This window comes from Callithrix jacchus, chromosome 1, assembly GCF_049354715.1.
Source record: "Callithrix jacchus isolate 240 chromosome 1, calJac240_pri, whole genome shotgun sequence".
Lineage (NCBI taxonomy): Eukaryota > Metazoa > Chordata > Mammalia > Primates > Cebidae > Callithrix > Callithrix jacchus.
Window position 1 is genome coordinate 111,548,254 of NC_133502.1, and position 16,774 is coordinate 111,565,027.

Consider the following 16,774-nt stretch of genomic DNA (forward strand, 5'->3'; position numbering starts at 1 on the left):
AGAGTGCTGGGATTATAGGCGTGAGCCACCGTGCCCAGTCCCCTTTATTTTCTTCTAATCATGTAGGTTTTAAATTAGGCGTCATCTTTAAACTACTTCTTTCATTTATCTCTTATTACCATTCAAAATGTCCATACTTCTTTTCTTTTTCATATCTCTGCTTTCCCTTTACTCTGTGAATCCCAGGACGTGTTTCCTGAGCCTAGACTATTGAAAGTCATTTGAACTTCTGAGAATCCAGTGTTTCTTCCTTCTGTTTATCCTCAAAAGAAATGCTACTCTAATACTCCTTATTATAGCATTCCCTTGTCCCAGAATCTTCAGTGGCTTACCACTTTCTACTTATTAAATTTTCTTGGCTTTTGAGATAGTCTGTTATCAATACCTGCCCTATTTATTCAGCCTTTTGTCTAAGGTTCTTTAGTTGTTAAGCTTGTAAGCTGGTTTCCACACTTTCTAATAATAAGCTATGCTTCTTCTATCCTTTAATTTTTGCTCATGCTCTTCACTCCTCTTTTTTTCTTCTTTATATTTCTGTAGGTCTTTAGTTTTAGAACTCTTCACATGGGTTAATTGTATGCCATGCTTTAGTTGTTTGATAGTTATTGCCCTAGTGTTAGCCATATCTTTTCAAGATGTTTGTGTATTCTTTGAGGAACAGTACCTTAGATTAAAAAAAAACATACACAGTGGAGAGCACATGGGCAGTATTTAAGAAATACATGTTGACTGTGTGATAAGAAACTATAATCACCAAACAAATATTTATTAATACTTGAAATATAGAAGGTACTTAGTTATAAAAAGAGAAATGAAGAAATTTATAGGTTCCTTTTTCTAAGGATGCATGGTATAATTGGGCAGATAAGATAAATAATAAAAGTTATGGATATTTTAGACCACTTAGAATTGAGATGAACAGAGATTTTGCCTAACAGGAAGGAACTGGTAGAGGAGGTAAGCAAAGGCAAAATATGTATATATGTATGATATGTTTGGAGAGCAATATATAAAATGACTGAAATGAAGGTTTATGTGAAAGACTAGTAAGAAATTGTGTTAAAAATGTAGTTGGAGGCCTGGCGTGGTGACTCACACCTATAATCCCAGCACTTTGGGAGGTCGAGGCGGGTGGATCATGAGGTCAACAGATTGAGACCATCCTGGTCAAGGTTAAACCCTGTCTCTACTAAAAATACAAAAATTAGCTGGGCATGGTGGTGTGTGCCTGTAGTCCCAGCTACTTGGGAGGCTGAGGCAGGAGAATCGCTTGAACCCAGAAGGCGGAGGTTGCGGTGAGCCGATCGTGCCACTGTACTCCAGTCTGGGTAACAACAGCGAAACTCCGTCTCAAAAAAAAAAAAAAAAAAACAAAAGTACTTGGAATTTAATTATGGATGCCTTTAAATGCTAAGATGAGAAGAATGTCCTTTGACCCATAGATATGGAGAAGCTTTAAAAGTTTTGAATTTAGAAAGAGCTTGCTGAAATAAATATTTTAGGAAAATCAAAGCAGTACCAGTGCTATATATCATGTGAATTGGAAAGAGAAGTGGTAGGGAGAGGTAGGAAAATAATTGAGGCCTGAAGTAACAAGGACTTGGATTTAGTGGAAATAAGTTGGATTGGAGAGATGTCACAAGACTTCATTATGGACTGGATAAGAAGGGAGAATGGAGGGCAGAGAGTGATTAAAGATTACCTTACCTTAAAGGTTTGCTATTCAGTCACAGAGGAAATCAAAGAGTGTTGGAGTGCTTAGAACATCTAAGTTAGTCTATGTATTTTGTATATTAGGAATCAGACCAGAGAGATTTAAAAATGTGTCCAAAGTTACTCAGCTAGTTAATGACCAAGAAGCTGCCGTTTGATTAATGGCAGTTGCTAACACAAATAGGTATGGTAGTTTTAGTAGCTGTTGAGGGAATGTAGACAGTTGAACTTTTATTGTGGATAGGTTGCATTTGCCGTGGCAGTGGGATAGGCAAGTGAAAATTGATAGCCTACAGTGAGACATATGACTAGAATTTGTTTGAGAAGTTAAGTCTGGTGTTGTGGTACTTAGAGAAGAGAGTAGTGGACCTGAGTGAGATTGAGCCTTGGGGATTGCCCATTATTAGAGGGTGGGTGAAAGGAGAAGAATAGGTGAAGGAGACAAAGAAGGAATAGTTAATATGAGAGAGGCATGTTAGTGGATAGGTTAGGAGGGGGAATGATCAACATGTTGATCATTGCCAAGAAATGAGAAGAATCAGATCTGAAAAAAGGTCTTAAAAATATGTACTAGTGTTTTTTTCTCATATGAAATCTATAAGAACAGAAGAAAATTGCTTATACTTTCCCTATGTGGAAATAACCACTGTTAATATTTTGTTCTCTCTGGTTTAATAAAAGACCTTTGGATTTGACAGCTGAGGGATCAGTGGAGACTTTTCCAAAGCTCTCCATCACTAGGACTAAGGATGAGGATTTTAGGCATAATAAAACCTAGGAGGTATTTTTCAACAGAGTGTCTGTCATTTGTCTATATCCTCTTATATGTCACACTATCCAGGTACTACTGTTTCTGTGTGCATTAGTTCTGTGTTTTGTCTGAATGATAGAAGGTAGACAAGCCATCTCTAGGTGCTTTTGTACTGGTAAAATTTGAATAAAGTGATAGAATATTTGTTTCTAAAAGGAAGGAGATATTCTTGGTAGATAACTGATAAATCTGAGGGTCAAATGGTTGATGAAATTAGGGATACTGGAAAGAAGAAAGAGAAGCATTATCTTTTTGAAGACTTTCAATATAGCTACAAGGGGTTAACTAGGTTGGAATGGTCCACAGCTGTTTACTTTGCTTGCATGTTTATTTTGATCTTCCCAAGAACATTCTTCTGTTCACCTTTTTGGTCTCAGTTATTGGAATCAGAGTAGTCATTTATTCTTACCAAGTGATTTTAGTTTAATAATTTATGATTATGAAATATAGTGCTATTAGGTAACATTTTTATAATATAAAAGGCAATGTGATGTGAATAACTGCACTGTTTTGGAAATCGGGGTAAGGGACTGACCCTGCTGTCCACATGGTATATGATTTCGAGCAAGTCACATAATCACTCAGTCTTGTCTATTGAGGGAATAGACTACATCTTTTTAAAAAAATTGTTTACTTTAAAAAGGTGGGATCACATGGTAAAATGTGTATAAAGTTTAAAAACAAATGGCTTACCAATGTTTAGGACAAAAGCCAACAGACTCTTTCCTACCTCCCCTCCACATCTCCTTTCTTAGTCTCTGATTCCCTGTCCTCTGCACATTACCCTTTTCCTCTTTACAATGAATGAATTATTTAGCATCCTCTCTAAAGCCTCTCCATTCAATTGTGTAGAAGAGCTGATCCCCTTTGCCTTCAAGGGCTTTACCATTATATTTCTCCCCTCTTTTTCTTGCCTTCTTAATTCTTCCCTCTATTATTCTGGTTGCTATTGCTGTGTAACAGAATCTCCCCAAAACTTAGTGATTTAAAACAAGTACTTTATTAGGCTCACAGATAACATAAGTCAGTAATTCAGAAAGGGCACACCAGGGATGACTTTGTTTTTGCTCCACAGTGGCTACTGGGACATGAATTAGGAATAATTGGCAGCCAGGGATGGTAACTTGAAGGCAGAGGACTGGAATCATCTGGAGGTGTCTTCACTCACATTATGGATAGTTGATGCTGGCTGTTGACCAGGTTGTTATTTGGGTTGTTAACTGGAGCATGTACATGTGGTCTGGATTTTCTCACAATGTCGGGGCTTCAGGGTGGCCACCTTTCATAGTGATGAATAGAGAATTAAAAGTGAGTGTGTCAGTGTGTCTCAGCATAAATTTTTTATGATTTAGCCTTGGCAGCTGTACAGTGTAACTTCTGCCATGTTCTACTGGTTGTAGGTGTGCCAGAAGCTTGTTTAGATTTGATGGGGGAGTGACAAGTTTACACTGTGGAAGAAAAACATGTGGGATGGCAAATATTTTTATGGCCATCTCTGGACAACTATTAATACTAGTGCCATAGTTTGCCATTATGCCAAACTTCACATCCCTCCTGTTTCTAAAATACATGCAAAATACACTAAGCGTCTCCTTAGAGGTCCCTAATTCACATCTTTTTTTTTTTTTAATTTTTTATTGCATTTTAGGTTTTGGGGTACATGTGCAGAACATGCAAGACAGTTGCATAGGTACACACATGGCAGTGTGTTTTGCTTCCTTTCTCCTCTTCACCCACATTTAGCATTTCTCCCCAGGCTATCCCTCCCCAGCTCCCCCCCCGCTGGCCCTCCCCTTTTCCCCCCAACAGACCCCAGTGTTTGTACTCCCCTCCCCTAATTCACATTTTATCATGACAGTAGCTCAGAGTCCAGTATCTCTCATATAAATCAGGTCCAGGTACAAAATAGTTTTATTGGGTATGGTTCTTCTTGAACTGAGAACCCATGAAGAGATAGTTTATATATCCCCCACATACTTAACATGCAAGATTGAAAAGGCACAGGTTATCTGCAGTAGACATTTCTCTTCAAGAGGAGCATAAGGTAGGCACAGTCTGTAGCAATTCTGCAACCCCACTGGGCACATGTTGCCAGTTCCTTGATTTGGTTTCAGTCCTGCTTCATGGCAGTTGTTCTTGGTGGGCCATAGGCTGCTGCTTTTTTTAGGTTTATTTTCTGAATTGTTTATCTCCCCTAACCCTGCACCCAACCCATATACTATGCTTTTTATTTGTAAGAGTAACTCTCTGAGCTTGCTTCCTGCCTGTAGTGAGTGCTTCTTCAGGGTCCAAAGCCCTCCTTTTATTATAGCAGCTATCCCTTTCATTCCAAGCAGACACAACTCCTTTAGAAACTTTGTGGACTTCCTGTGTCACAGTTTATAATTTGTACCATCAGGCAGAAGCCATACCCACAAATTTCTTTTGAGAGGAACTCTTTCCTCCCCTAAGCTGTATGTGAGGCTGCTGTGGAACAACACCCTTAAGATCCTTAGATAATATTTTGTTTGAAAGGGTCTATGAGGTGGTGATTTAGATCTTAGGAAAGGATCTTATAGTCACACTCTAGATTGGATCTTTGGTCTGAGGCTCTTTTTATTTGACACTTTGCTGGCTGAAAAGATTGTTCTGAGTCCTTTACATCTTGAAATTCTACTCAAAAAGTGAATAGTTCATGTAGTTCATCTCTCTGTTCTCTCAATGATAAAGGCACCTAGAAGAAGCCAAATTTTTTTAACTTCCTGCAGAGAATCTCCTTAATTCATTAGGTCAGGTATGTATTTTCTTTTCCATGTTGCTGTAGGTGATAATTTTGCTAAACTTTGTGCTCGTGTATAACAAGGGTCTCCTCTTATTCAGCGTTCGCTACCCTTTCTCTTTCCTTGAAGTCCTCACTGATAGCCTCCTCGAGGGCTTTAGGCTTCCATGAAGTTTTCTCAAGACCTTTTAAATGTGTGAACACAAAGGATCTTTAATCTGTTCCTGGCTGTACAGCAGGTCCTTGAATAACTGTTGTTTATTCATAACATTGATAAGAAAAAACATTGATTCCTGGCTGGAGCCACTGTTTGTGTAAAGTTTTGACATTCTCCCCATGTCTGTGTGGGTTTTTCCGGGTGCTCCAGTTTCGTCTCGCATCCCAAAGATGTATATGTTAGTGGATCAGTGTGTCTAAATGGTCTCAGTCTAAGTGAGCATGTATGTATGAGTGTGCCTAGCAGTGGATGGTGTCCTGTCCAGGGTTGGTTCTTACCTTGTGACTTGAGCTGCTAGGATAGGCTTTAGCTGCTCGTGACTAAACTGAATTGGGTAAATAATTATCTTACTTGTTTTATTGATCTTTCTTTAATGTGTGTATAGCTAACATTTATTTCAATGTTTAATAATCAAAGTGTTTGGGGGTCTTTCTTTAGAAGTCTGATGATGTTTTTGTGGCCATAAATATGCCATAGGAACTTGCTTATCTCAATTAACCTACTGAAAAATGGATTTTGTTACACATTGTTTCACTTAAAGTCAGTTTCCAAGAATCTATTGATGGTAGTAAGAATTAACTGTATTAGAACTGTTCTCTAACCCAGTGGTTCTTATCAGAATTGCCTAAAGGGCTTGTTGAAACACAAATTGCTGGGCCCCAGCCCTAGTTTGTTTCATTAGACCTGGAGTAGGACTTGAGGATTTGCATCTGTGAGTTCCCAGGTGATCTGATAATCTTTGCTCTGGGGCCTAGATTGTGAGTTCCCAGGTGATCTGATAATCTTTGCTCTGGGGCCTAGATTGTGAGAATTACTGATTTAAACCAGGGATTGGCAGGATTTTTCTATTAAGGACCATAAAGTAAATATTTTGGATTTTCCTTGCACCTACTCAGCTCCACCTTTGTAGTACAAAAGCAGTTATCAACAGTATACAAATGAACAGACATGGCTCATGGCTGTGTTCTCAGAAAGCTTTATTTATAAAACTGGCTAAATTTGATGTGCGGGAACTGTGCTCTGCCAATTCCCAATTTAAATCATTAGTTGACTCCACATTTCTTCAAGCTGTGGCCCCATTTTTCACTCCCCTTTGGAGCAAAACTCTTTGAGAGTTGTCTGTATTTGTTTCTTTTTATTCTTTCTTTAAAAATTTATCAAATTTTTGAACACATTTAAAAGTTTTAGAATTCAAAAAGTAGTAAATGTCTTTGTACATTTTTCCAGGTATGTGTGTGTGAAAGAGAGAGAGATCATAACTAAAGTAGAAGAGGAATTGCTGATTCAAAAATGGTATATGTTACTAAACCGTTTTGTTCATTTGTAAGTTCAACAAATACTGCCAAATTGGCATAGAAATACCAGTTTATGCTTTTCTATACCTTTACTAAAAGTATGTTTTCAGATGACTTGATCTTTGCCAACTTGAGATATGAAAAATAGAATCTTAATTTTAATTTGCTTTTTATTCTTTTTTGGGAAACTTATATCTTGGCCCACTTTCTATTGGATTTATTGTCCTTTTACTTTGCTTCGTGGGAGCTCTTACTAAGGAAGATAGTTTTGAGTTTGTTTTTCCTAGATTTTTTTTTTTTTAATCTTTTTGATTCTGTTGATACTGTGATTTGTTGTTGTTGTGCATCTAGATAGGTCCCTTCTCAACCCTGAAATTATATTTTGAGACTCTCCCTCATTTTCTTGATCCATCTGGAATTTATACTGATGCAACATATAATACGGGATGCAACTTTTTTCCCCTACATGGTGGTCCAGTTTCAATACTATTTGTCATATAATCCTTCTTTTCTCTGCTGCTGTGAAATGCTGGTGTTTAAAATTGTGTATGTAGTTGAATCTATTTCTGGACTCTGTTTCATTCTAACAATGGCTCCTGTGAAACTATATTGTGAGTTCTTGGGCAGTATTTCTATTAATTTGTTTCCCAGTCCTGTGTAATATTTATTAGCATGTGGGAGGCATTCAAGTACTTGAAAATAAAATGAATAAATCATGCATTTAGCAATAGAAGCATATCTTTTTGCCAGTTATTCAATTTATTCTATTTAATTTCCCTGTTTATTTCTGATTTTAAACTTCAATTTAACCTTAGTTTTTCATTTAATTTTACCTTTAAAAAAAAACTTTATTGTGAAGTATTAAGTTATTTTTTGTACTTACTAAATGGCCATTTGCTAACTTATGAGTCTGCTCTTATTAATCTATTTTTGGCTTTAAATTGTTAAAAATTCACAATAGGGTTTTATTTCTATTAAATTTGCATACTGAGGGAAGCATGTTGTTTCATCATGGCAATCCATAGGATAGGTCAAGTCATTTGAGATTGGAAACATTAAGGATAAGTACATTTAATGTTGAATTATTAGATCTGTGGTTAATTGGCCAGGTTAGAGAAGACAGAATTAAAGGTAAGTCTGGATTTTTAATTTATTATAAATCTAAAATAAAATAATCATTTATAATTTATTGTAATTTATTTTTTTAAATACATAAGGTATTGTAGGTTTTTTTTAGTTTGTTTTGAGGTTTGTCAAAGATCAGATGGTTGTAGATGTGTGGCGTTGCCTTCGAGGTCTCTGTTCTGTTCCATTGGTCTTTATCTCTGTTTTGGTACCAGTACCATGCTGTTTTGATTACTGTAGCCTTGTAGTATAGTTTGAAACCAGGTAGTGTGATGCCTCTGGCTGTGTTCTTTTTGCTTAGGATTGTCTTGGCTATGTGAACTCTCTTTTGGTTCCCTATGAAGTTTAAGGTGGTGTTTTCCAGTTCTGTGAAGAAGGTCATTGGCAGCTTGATGGGGATAGCGTTGAATCTGTAAATTACTTTGGGCAGTATGGCCATTTTCACGATAGTGATTCTTCCTAACCATGAACATGAAATGTTTGTCCATCTGTTTGTATCCTCTGTTATTTCCTTGAGCAGTGGTTTGTAGTTCTCCTTGAAGAGGTCCTTTACATCCTTTCTTAGTTGTATTCCTAGGTATTTTATTCTCTTTGTAGCAATTGTGAATGGGAGTTCGCTCATGATTTGGCTCTCTTTAAGTCTGTTATTGGTGTATAGAAGTGCTTGTGATTTCTGCATATTGATTTTGTATACTGAGAGTTTGTTGAAGTTGATTATCAGTTTAAGGAGATTTTGGGCTGAGATGATAGGATCTTCTAAATATGCAATCATGTCATGTGCAAATAGTGACAATATGACTTCCTCCTTTCCTAATTGAATACCCTTTATTTTTTTTTTCTTGGCTGATTGTTTTGGCTAGAATTTCCAATACTGTATTGAATAGGAGTGGTGAGAGAGGGCATCCTTGTCTAGTGCCAGATTTCAGAGGGAATGCTTCCAGTTTTTGCTTATTCAGTATGATATTGGCTGTAGGTTTGTTGTAAATAGCCTTTATTATTTTGAGATATGTTCCTTCGATACCTAGTTTATTAAGAGTTTTTAGCATAAAGGGCTGTTGAGTTTTGTTGAAGGTCTTCTCTGCATCTGTTGAGAGAATCATGTGGTTTTTGTCTTTGGTTCTGTTTGTGTGGTGGATTACGTTTATAGACTTGAGTATGTTGAACCAGCCTTGCATCCCCGGGATGAAGCCTATTTGATCATGATGGATAAGCTTTTTGATGTACTGTTGCAATTGGTTTGCCGGTAGTTTATTGAAGATATTTGCATCGGTGTTCATCGTGGATGTTGGCCTTCTTTTTTTGTTGAGTCTGTGCTGGGTTTTGGTATCAGTATGATACTGGTCTCATAAAATGATTTGGGAAGGATTCCCTCTTTTTGGATTGTTTGACATAGTTTCAGAAGGAATGGTACCAGCTCTTCTTTGTACATCTGGTAGAATTCAGCTGTCAACTGGTCTGGACCAGGACTTTTTTTGGTTGGTGGACTATTAATTGCTGCCACAACTTCAGCCCTTGTTATTGGTCTGTTCAAGGTTTCAGCTTCTTCCTGGTTTAGGCTTGGGAAGGTGCAAGTGTCCAGGAATTTATCCATTTCTTTTAGGTTTACTGGTTTATGTTTACAGAGTTGTTTGTAGTAACCTCTGATGGTAGTTTGTATTTCTGTGGAATCTGGGGTGATATCCTCTTTTTCGTTTCATATTGCATCTATTTGATTCTTCTCCTTTTTCTTTTTTACCAATCTGGCTAGCGGTATGTCTATTTTGTTGATCTTTTCAAAAAAACAGCTCCTGAATTTATTGATTTTTTTGAAGGGTTTTTTTTTTATGTCTCTATCTCCTTCAGTTCTGCTCTGATCTTAGTTATTTCTTGTCTTCTGCTAGCTTTTGCGTTTTTTTGATCTTACTCCTCTAGCTCTTTCAATTTTGATAATAGGGTGTTGATTTTAGATCTTTCTTTGCTTCTCATATGGGCATTTGTTGCTATAAATTTCCCTCTAAACACTGCTTTAAGTGTGTCCCAGAGATTCTGGTTCATTGTGTCTTCATTCTCGTTGATTTCAAAGAACATCTTTATTTCTGCCTTAATTTCATTGTTTATCCAGTCAACATTCAGGGACAGGTTGTTGTTCAATTTCTATGAAGTTGTGTGCTTCTGAGTTAATTTCTTAATTCTGAGTTCTAATTTGATTGTACTGTGGTCTGAGAGACTGTTTGTTTTGAATTCCATTCTTTTGTATTTGCTCAGGAGTGATTTACTTACAATTATGTGGTCAGTTTTAGAGTAGGTGCAATGCAGTGCTGGAATCCTCAGCATTTTCTATGCATACAATCATGTCTGTAAATAAAAAGTTTTACTTCTTTCTTTTCAATCTCTATGTCTTTTATTTCTTTTTCCTACCAAATTGCATTGAGGAGAAACTCCAGTGCTTAATAGAAATGGTAGTACTGGGCAACCTTTCCTTGTTCCTGATTTTATGGAGAAAGTGTTCAATATATAATCATTAAGTAATGGAAGGTTTTGTAGATGATTTTTATTTTATTCAGGAAATCCCTTCCTTTTCTAATTTATTTTCAGAAATTTCATCATGAATTGGTGTTTTGTCAAATGCTTTTCCTGCAATATTTGCGATGATCTTATAGTTTTGCTCCATTATTCTGTTAATAAGGTAAATTACACTGATTTATTTTAAAATATCAAAGCAGACAGTATTACTGGAATCAACACCTCTTGGTGTTGATGTTCTGACTTTTTTATTTTTATTTTTATTTTTTTTGGCTCTTTTCAGTTTATTGCATGAAGGAGTTACACTAGTCCAGGTTAAAAGCAGACCCCAAATGGTTACATTATACAAGCTGTGAGGTTTTTAAACTTGTGACAAGGGACAGAAGGGAAATTCTACTCATTCCAAGAAAATCCTCAGAAGCTTCAGTGAGCCACAAGCACTTAAAACCCATGAACCTTCAGCTGATCGTCCTTAGCCAGTCCAGTCTCTACGAGGAACTGGCATATGTTCTTGCGCTGGTCACCCTGAAGCTGAATTACTTCTCCATATTCTGGATGTTCAATTACAGTACCATTGCAGGCAAACTTCTTCTTAAACGCCTTCACTAGTTTCTTTTTATCGTAATCATCAGCGATCCCTTGGACAGTAGTAAGGGTCTTCCTGCCGTTTCTCTGTTGAATTCTTATATGGATATAATCCTCAGTGCCAGCAGGAAGCAGGTCATCACCCTTACTTGCATCAGCAAAGGGGTCGAAAGAGTGGAGGTTCTGGATAGCGGACATAGGATACGATTCCTTTTCCTCGGTGGAAACGGCCTGCGGAAGGCGGCGGCAGGAGAAGGCGGGCAGGGGGGGACGGAACGTCGGGAAGCAAGGGGGCTCTAGGGGAAGGCTGCTGAGTCCTCGGCGGCGGCTCAGTAACTGGGGCCCTGACCTTTTTTAAATGCTGCCGGTTCTATGTTCTATTATTTTGTTATGTTCATGAGAAACAACTGCATGTAATTTTTTTTGTGTGTGTGTATGATATGCCTTTGCCAGGTTTTGGTATTAGGATAATCGTGGCCACATAAAATGATTTGGAAAATAATTTTGCCCCTGTTTTCTGTAAGAGGTTGTATAGAATTGGTATTATTTTTTTCCTTAGTTGACAGATGTTCCCAGGGAATTCACTTTGGCCAAGAGTTTTCTTTGTGGGTATGTTTTTAATGAAGAATTTCATTCATTGAAGCGATACGATACTATTCAATGTTTCTGTTTCTTCCTATGTCAGGTTTGGTAATTCGTGTCTTTCGAGTAATTTGTTCGTCAAATATAACTTGTTCAAGTCATTGGCATGAAGTAGCTCCGATCCTTTTATATCCACTTACTGTTTAGAAAATCTGTAGTGATGTCCTGCTTTTATTTCTGTTATGGGCAATATGTGTTCTTTTCTCTTTTTGTAAATTGATCATCTTGGAGGTTTATGAATTTTCTTGGCCTTTTCTGAAAACAAAGTTTGGTTTTATTGATTTTCTCTGTTGTTTTTATATATTATTGATTTCTGTTCTTCATTCTTCATTCTCTGGTTTGTTTTTCTAGCTACCTAGGTAATTAATTTTATATCTTTCTTCTTTTCCAACATAAACATTTATAGTTATACATTCTCCCTCAATACTGTTTTAGTTGTATCCCCAAATTTTATTGTTTCTTTATTATTCAGGTCAAAATAATTTCTGATTTCCCTTTTAGTTTCTTCCCTGGGATTATTTAGAACTATGTTAATTTTGTAATACTGGGAGATTTTCTAGATATATTTTTGATATTTATTTCTAATTCAATTTTGTTATGGCCAAGAATATACTATTTATGAATTCAGTTTTCAAATTTATTGAGACTTGGTTTATGGACCAACCCATGGTATAACTTAGTGAATGTTCTGATGGGCACTTGAAAAGGGGATATATTCTGCAGTTGTTGGGCGTTGTGTTCTGTAAATGTCAGTTATGTTTAGTTGGTTGATGTTTGTTAATTCCTGAGAAATGAGTAGTAAAATTTTTTGTATAACAGTTGTTTGATTTCTCTCTACATTTTTGCCTCATGTAATTGGTAACTATTATTATGTGCATATATATTTAAGAAGTCTGATTTATAAATCTTTTATGGTGTTTTTATATCCTGCTTAAGAGAGGTCACATTGGTCTGTTATCCATCTTAAACTAGTATTTGTGTATGGTATGAAGGAGAGGTTAAGGTTATTTTTTCCCTTCTATGAATAGCCAGTTCACTAAGCAACATGTTTTGAAATGACCAACATTTCTTCACTGAAATGCAGTGGCACATCTGTACCAAATTAGGTAGCTGTATGTTAATATAGATTTTTGGACTCTATTCTGTTCCATTTGTCTGTTTGTTCATTTTTGTGCCAATACCAATCTAATTGTTCTATCTTTATGATAAATCCTGATGTCTGGTAATATAAATCCTCAGTTTCCTCTTCAAGATTGTTTTGGCTATTGTAAATCCTTTGTTTTTCATATACACTTCAGGATCAACTTATAAATTTCAACAAAAACTGCTAAAATTTTAATTGGAACTGGGTTGAGTCTATAGATTAATTTGGAAAATAAATGACATCTGAACCATACTGAGTTTTTCTATATTCTTGTATCAAGATGGTCTATTCCTCTCTTATTTAGCTAGCATTAATTTTTCACAAAAATGTTTTATGGATTTTATTGCAGAATTTTTACAGATATTTCAATAGATTGATTCTAGGTATTTGATTTTTTGTTACTATTATAAATGATACTATTTTAAAATGTTCATTTAAAAATTATTTGCTTCTGATATAGAGAAATACATTTGATTTTTATATATTGGTCTTGCATCTTGTGACTTTGCTAAATTCACTTAGTGATTGGTAGATTCTTTTATGTTTCCTATATACACAGACATGTTATCTGTGTATACTGACAGTTTCACTTATTCTTTCTAATAATTATATCTTTTATTTCGTTTTCTTGCTTTATTGAACTAGCCACAATTTCCATTATGGTGTTGAATAGAAATCATGATTTTAGACATGCTTGTTATGTTTTTGAACTAAAGAAGAACAAGATCAATATTCTACCATTAAGTATGTTAAGATTTTTTTTTTTACTGTTACCCTTTATCAGAGTGAGGAATTTTCCTTTTTTCCTAGTTTGTTGAGATTTTTTTTTTTTGAGACGTAGTTTCATTCTTGTTACCCAGGCTGGAGTGCAATGGTGCCATCTCGGCTCACTGCAACCTCCGCCTCCTGGGTTCAGGCAGTTCTCCTGCCTCAGCCTCCTGAGTAGCTGGGATTACAGGCACGTGCCACCATGCCCAGCTAATTTTTTGTATTTTTAGTAGAGATGGGGTTTCACCATGTTGACCAGGATGGTCTTGATCAGTTGACCTCGTGATCCACCCGCCTCGGCCTCCCAAAGTGCTAGGATTACAGGCTTGAGCCACCGTGCCTGGCCAAGATTTTAAAATCATGAACGTCGGTTAAATTTTTTTAGAGGTAGTTTCTGCATCTATGAAATGATCATATGTTGCATTTTCTCATTGTTCTAATAATGCGATAAAATATATTGACTTTTAAAAATTTTATATTCTAAATTACATAAAAATTGTATATATGGTGTACGGCATGACATTTTGTTATATGTATACATTGCAGAGTGACAAAATCCATATAATTAACATTTGTCCTACCTGACATACTTATTTTTTGTGATGAGAACACTTAAAATCTACTCTTAGCAATTTTCAAGTATACAATATATTGTTATTAGTAGGAATCACCATAATGTACAATAGATCTCTTCAGTTTACTCCTCTATCTAACAAATTTTATATCCTTTGACCTACATCTCCCATTTCTCCTAATGGGAACTTCAGCCTCTTGTAACTGCTATTCCACTTACTCTTTGCTTCTGTAAGTTCAACTTTTTTAGATTATACATATCAGTGAGATCATACAGCATTTGTCTTTCTTTGCCTAGCTTATTTCACTTAATATAATGTCCTTCAGGCTCATCCATGTTGTTGCAAATGACAGGATTTTCTTCTTTTTTAAGGCTGAACTATATTCCCTTGTGTACATATGCTGTATTTTATCAGTTCATTTGTTGCTGGACCTTTAGGTTGATTCTTTATCTTGGCTATTATGAATAATGCTGCAATGAGCATGGGAGTGTAGCTGTTGCTTCAACATATTAATTTTAGTTCCTATACCCAGAAGCAGGATTGATAAATCATATGGTAGTTCCTATACCCAGAAGCAGGATTGCTAAATCATATGGTAGTTCCATTTTTAGCTTTTTGAGGAACCTCCATTCATTTTCCATAGTGACTGTAAAAATTTACATTCTCCCACCCAAGAGTGTACAAGGGTTTCTTTTTCTATACATACTCACCAATGCTTATTATCCTTACATCTTTTTGATAACAGCCATTCTAATAGGAGTGAGGTGAGATCTCATTGTGGTTTTAATTTTCATTTAGTGAACATTTTGTTGTGAACATGTTGGCCATTTATATATTGTTTTTTTTTTCTGAGACAGAGTCTTGCTCTGTTGCCCAGGCTGGAGTGTAGTGGTGTGATCACAGCTCACTGGAGCCTTGACCTCCCAAGCTCAAGTGATCCTCCCATTTTAGCCTCCTGAGTCGTTGGGACTACAGGAATGTGCCAGCATGCCTGTCTAATTGTTTTTTATAGATACAGGGCCTCAATTGCTCAGGCTGGTCTTGAACTCCCGGGCTCAATTGATTTATCTTTGCCTCCCGAAGTTTTGGGATTACAGGGTTGAGCCACTGCACCCAGCCTCTATGGTCCTTTGAGGAATATCTGTTCAGGTGCTTTGCCCATTTGTAAATCAGGTTATTTGTTGTCTTGCTTTTGAGTTGTTTGCATTTCTTACCTAGTTTGGATATTAACCCCTTATCATATGAATGGCTTGAAAATATTTTCTCCTGTTTCATAGGTTGTCTCTTTACTCTGTTAATTGTTTCCTTTGCTGTGCATAAGTTTTTAAATCTGGTATGATGATTGATTTTTAAATGTTAACTTTGCACTCCTGGGGGTAAATTCGTTTGGTCAAGACTTATTTTTTTTATATTATTGAATTATTTTGTTTAGCATTTTCTTCCAAATATGTTTATGAGAGAGATTCAAGTGTAATTTTTTTTCCTTCTCATGTGCTTACATATTTTGGTGTCATGTTTGTACTCTCCTCTTAAGAATATGGGGAAGTGTTTTTTTATTTTCTATTTTCTGAGAGAATTTGTATAAGCTCAGTGTTTCTTCCTCAGACATTTGGAAAAATTTCCCAGGAAAGTCACTGGGCATTAAATTTTCTGTGTGGAAAAGTTTTAAGTGGTATATTCAATTTTTAAATTACTGTATTCATTTGTTCTCATATTGCTGTAAAGAACTATCAGAGACTGGGTAGTTTATAAAGAAAAGATGTTTTATTGACTCATAGTTCTGCAGGCTATATACGAGGCATGGCTGGGAAGGCCTCAGGAAATGTACAATCATGGTAGAAGGTGAAGGGAAAGTAAGTACATCTTCATATAGCAACAGGAACGAGAGAGCAAAGGAAGATGTGCTGCAAAATTTTAAATAACCAGATCTCATGAGAACTCACTCACTATCAAGAGAATAACAAAGGGGACCCCATGACCCAGTCACCTCTCACCAGGCCAGTTCTCTAACATTGAAGATGTTCAACGTGAGATTTGGGTGGGGACACAGAGCCAAACCATATCAATTATATATAGAATTATTCAGATTTTATATTTCTTCTTGTGCCAATTTTGGTAATTGTTTTAAAAGAAACTTCATTTTTTAAAATTGGAGAATATTCCTTATAGTCTTACATTTCAAAATTGTAAGCTCTAATAATAATGTCTACTTTTTAATTCCCAATATTGGTAATTTCTGTTCTATCTTCTTTTTTTCTTGGTCAGTCTTTCTAGTGTTTTATTAGTTTTAATGCTTTTTAAAAAGCCAACTTTTTACTTTGCTTTTCTTTATTTTCTTTTTATTTTTCTCTGATTATTGCTTCTGTATTTTCATTTTTATGGTTTTTAGCTTAATTTGTTGTTCCATTCACAACTTCTTGAAATGAAAGTTTATTTAATAACATTGTTCAGCATTTCTTCTCTTCTCATGTATGAATTTAAGATTATGAATATCTTAGTATACACTTTTACTGCATTTTACTCATTTTCATTATTGATTCAAAGTATTTTTTAAGTTTTTTTTGTACTATGGGTTCTATGAAAGAATATTGATTAAGTTACAAATATATTGGGGTTTCTAGTTTTTTTTTCTGTGTATG

The 16,774-nt window shown here is 35.8% G+C and overlaps 1 protein-coding gene and 1 pseudogene across 6 annotated transcripts in view; one reads left to right on the forward strand and one right to left on the reverse strand.

Moving 5' to 3' along the window:
- Positions 1–16,774, forward strand: part of JAK2 (Janus kinase 2) — a 122,950-nt gene that overhangs the window by 4,251 nt on the left and 101,925 nt on the right. The window lies entirely within an intron of this gene.
- Positions 10,670–11,350, reverse strand: LOC100405363 (eukaryotic translation initiation factor 1 pseudogene; annotated as a pseudogene). Its single transcript, XR_013526637.1, has one exon. The product of XR_013526637.1 is annotated as a eukaryotic translation initiation factor 1 pseudogene (transcript).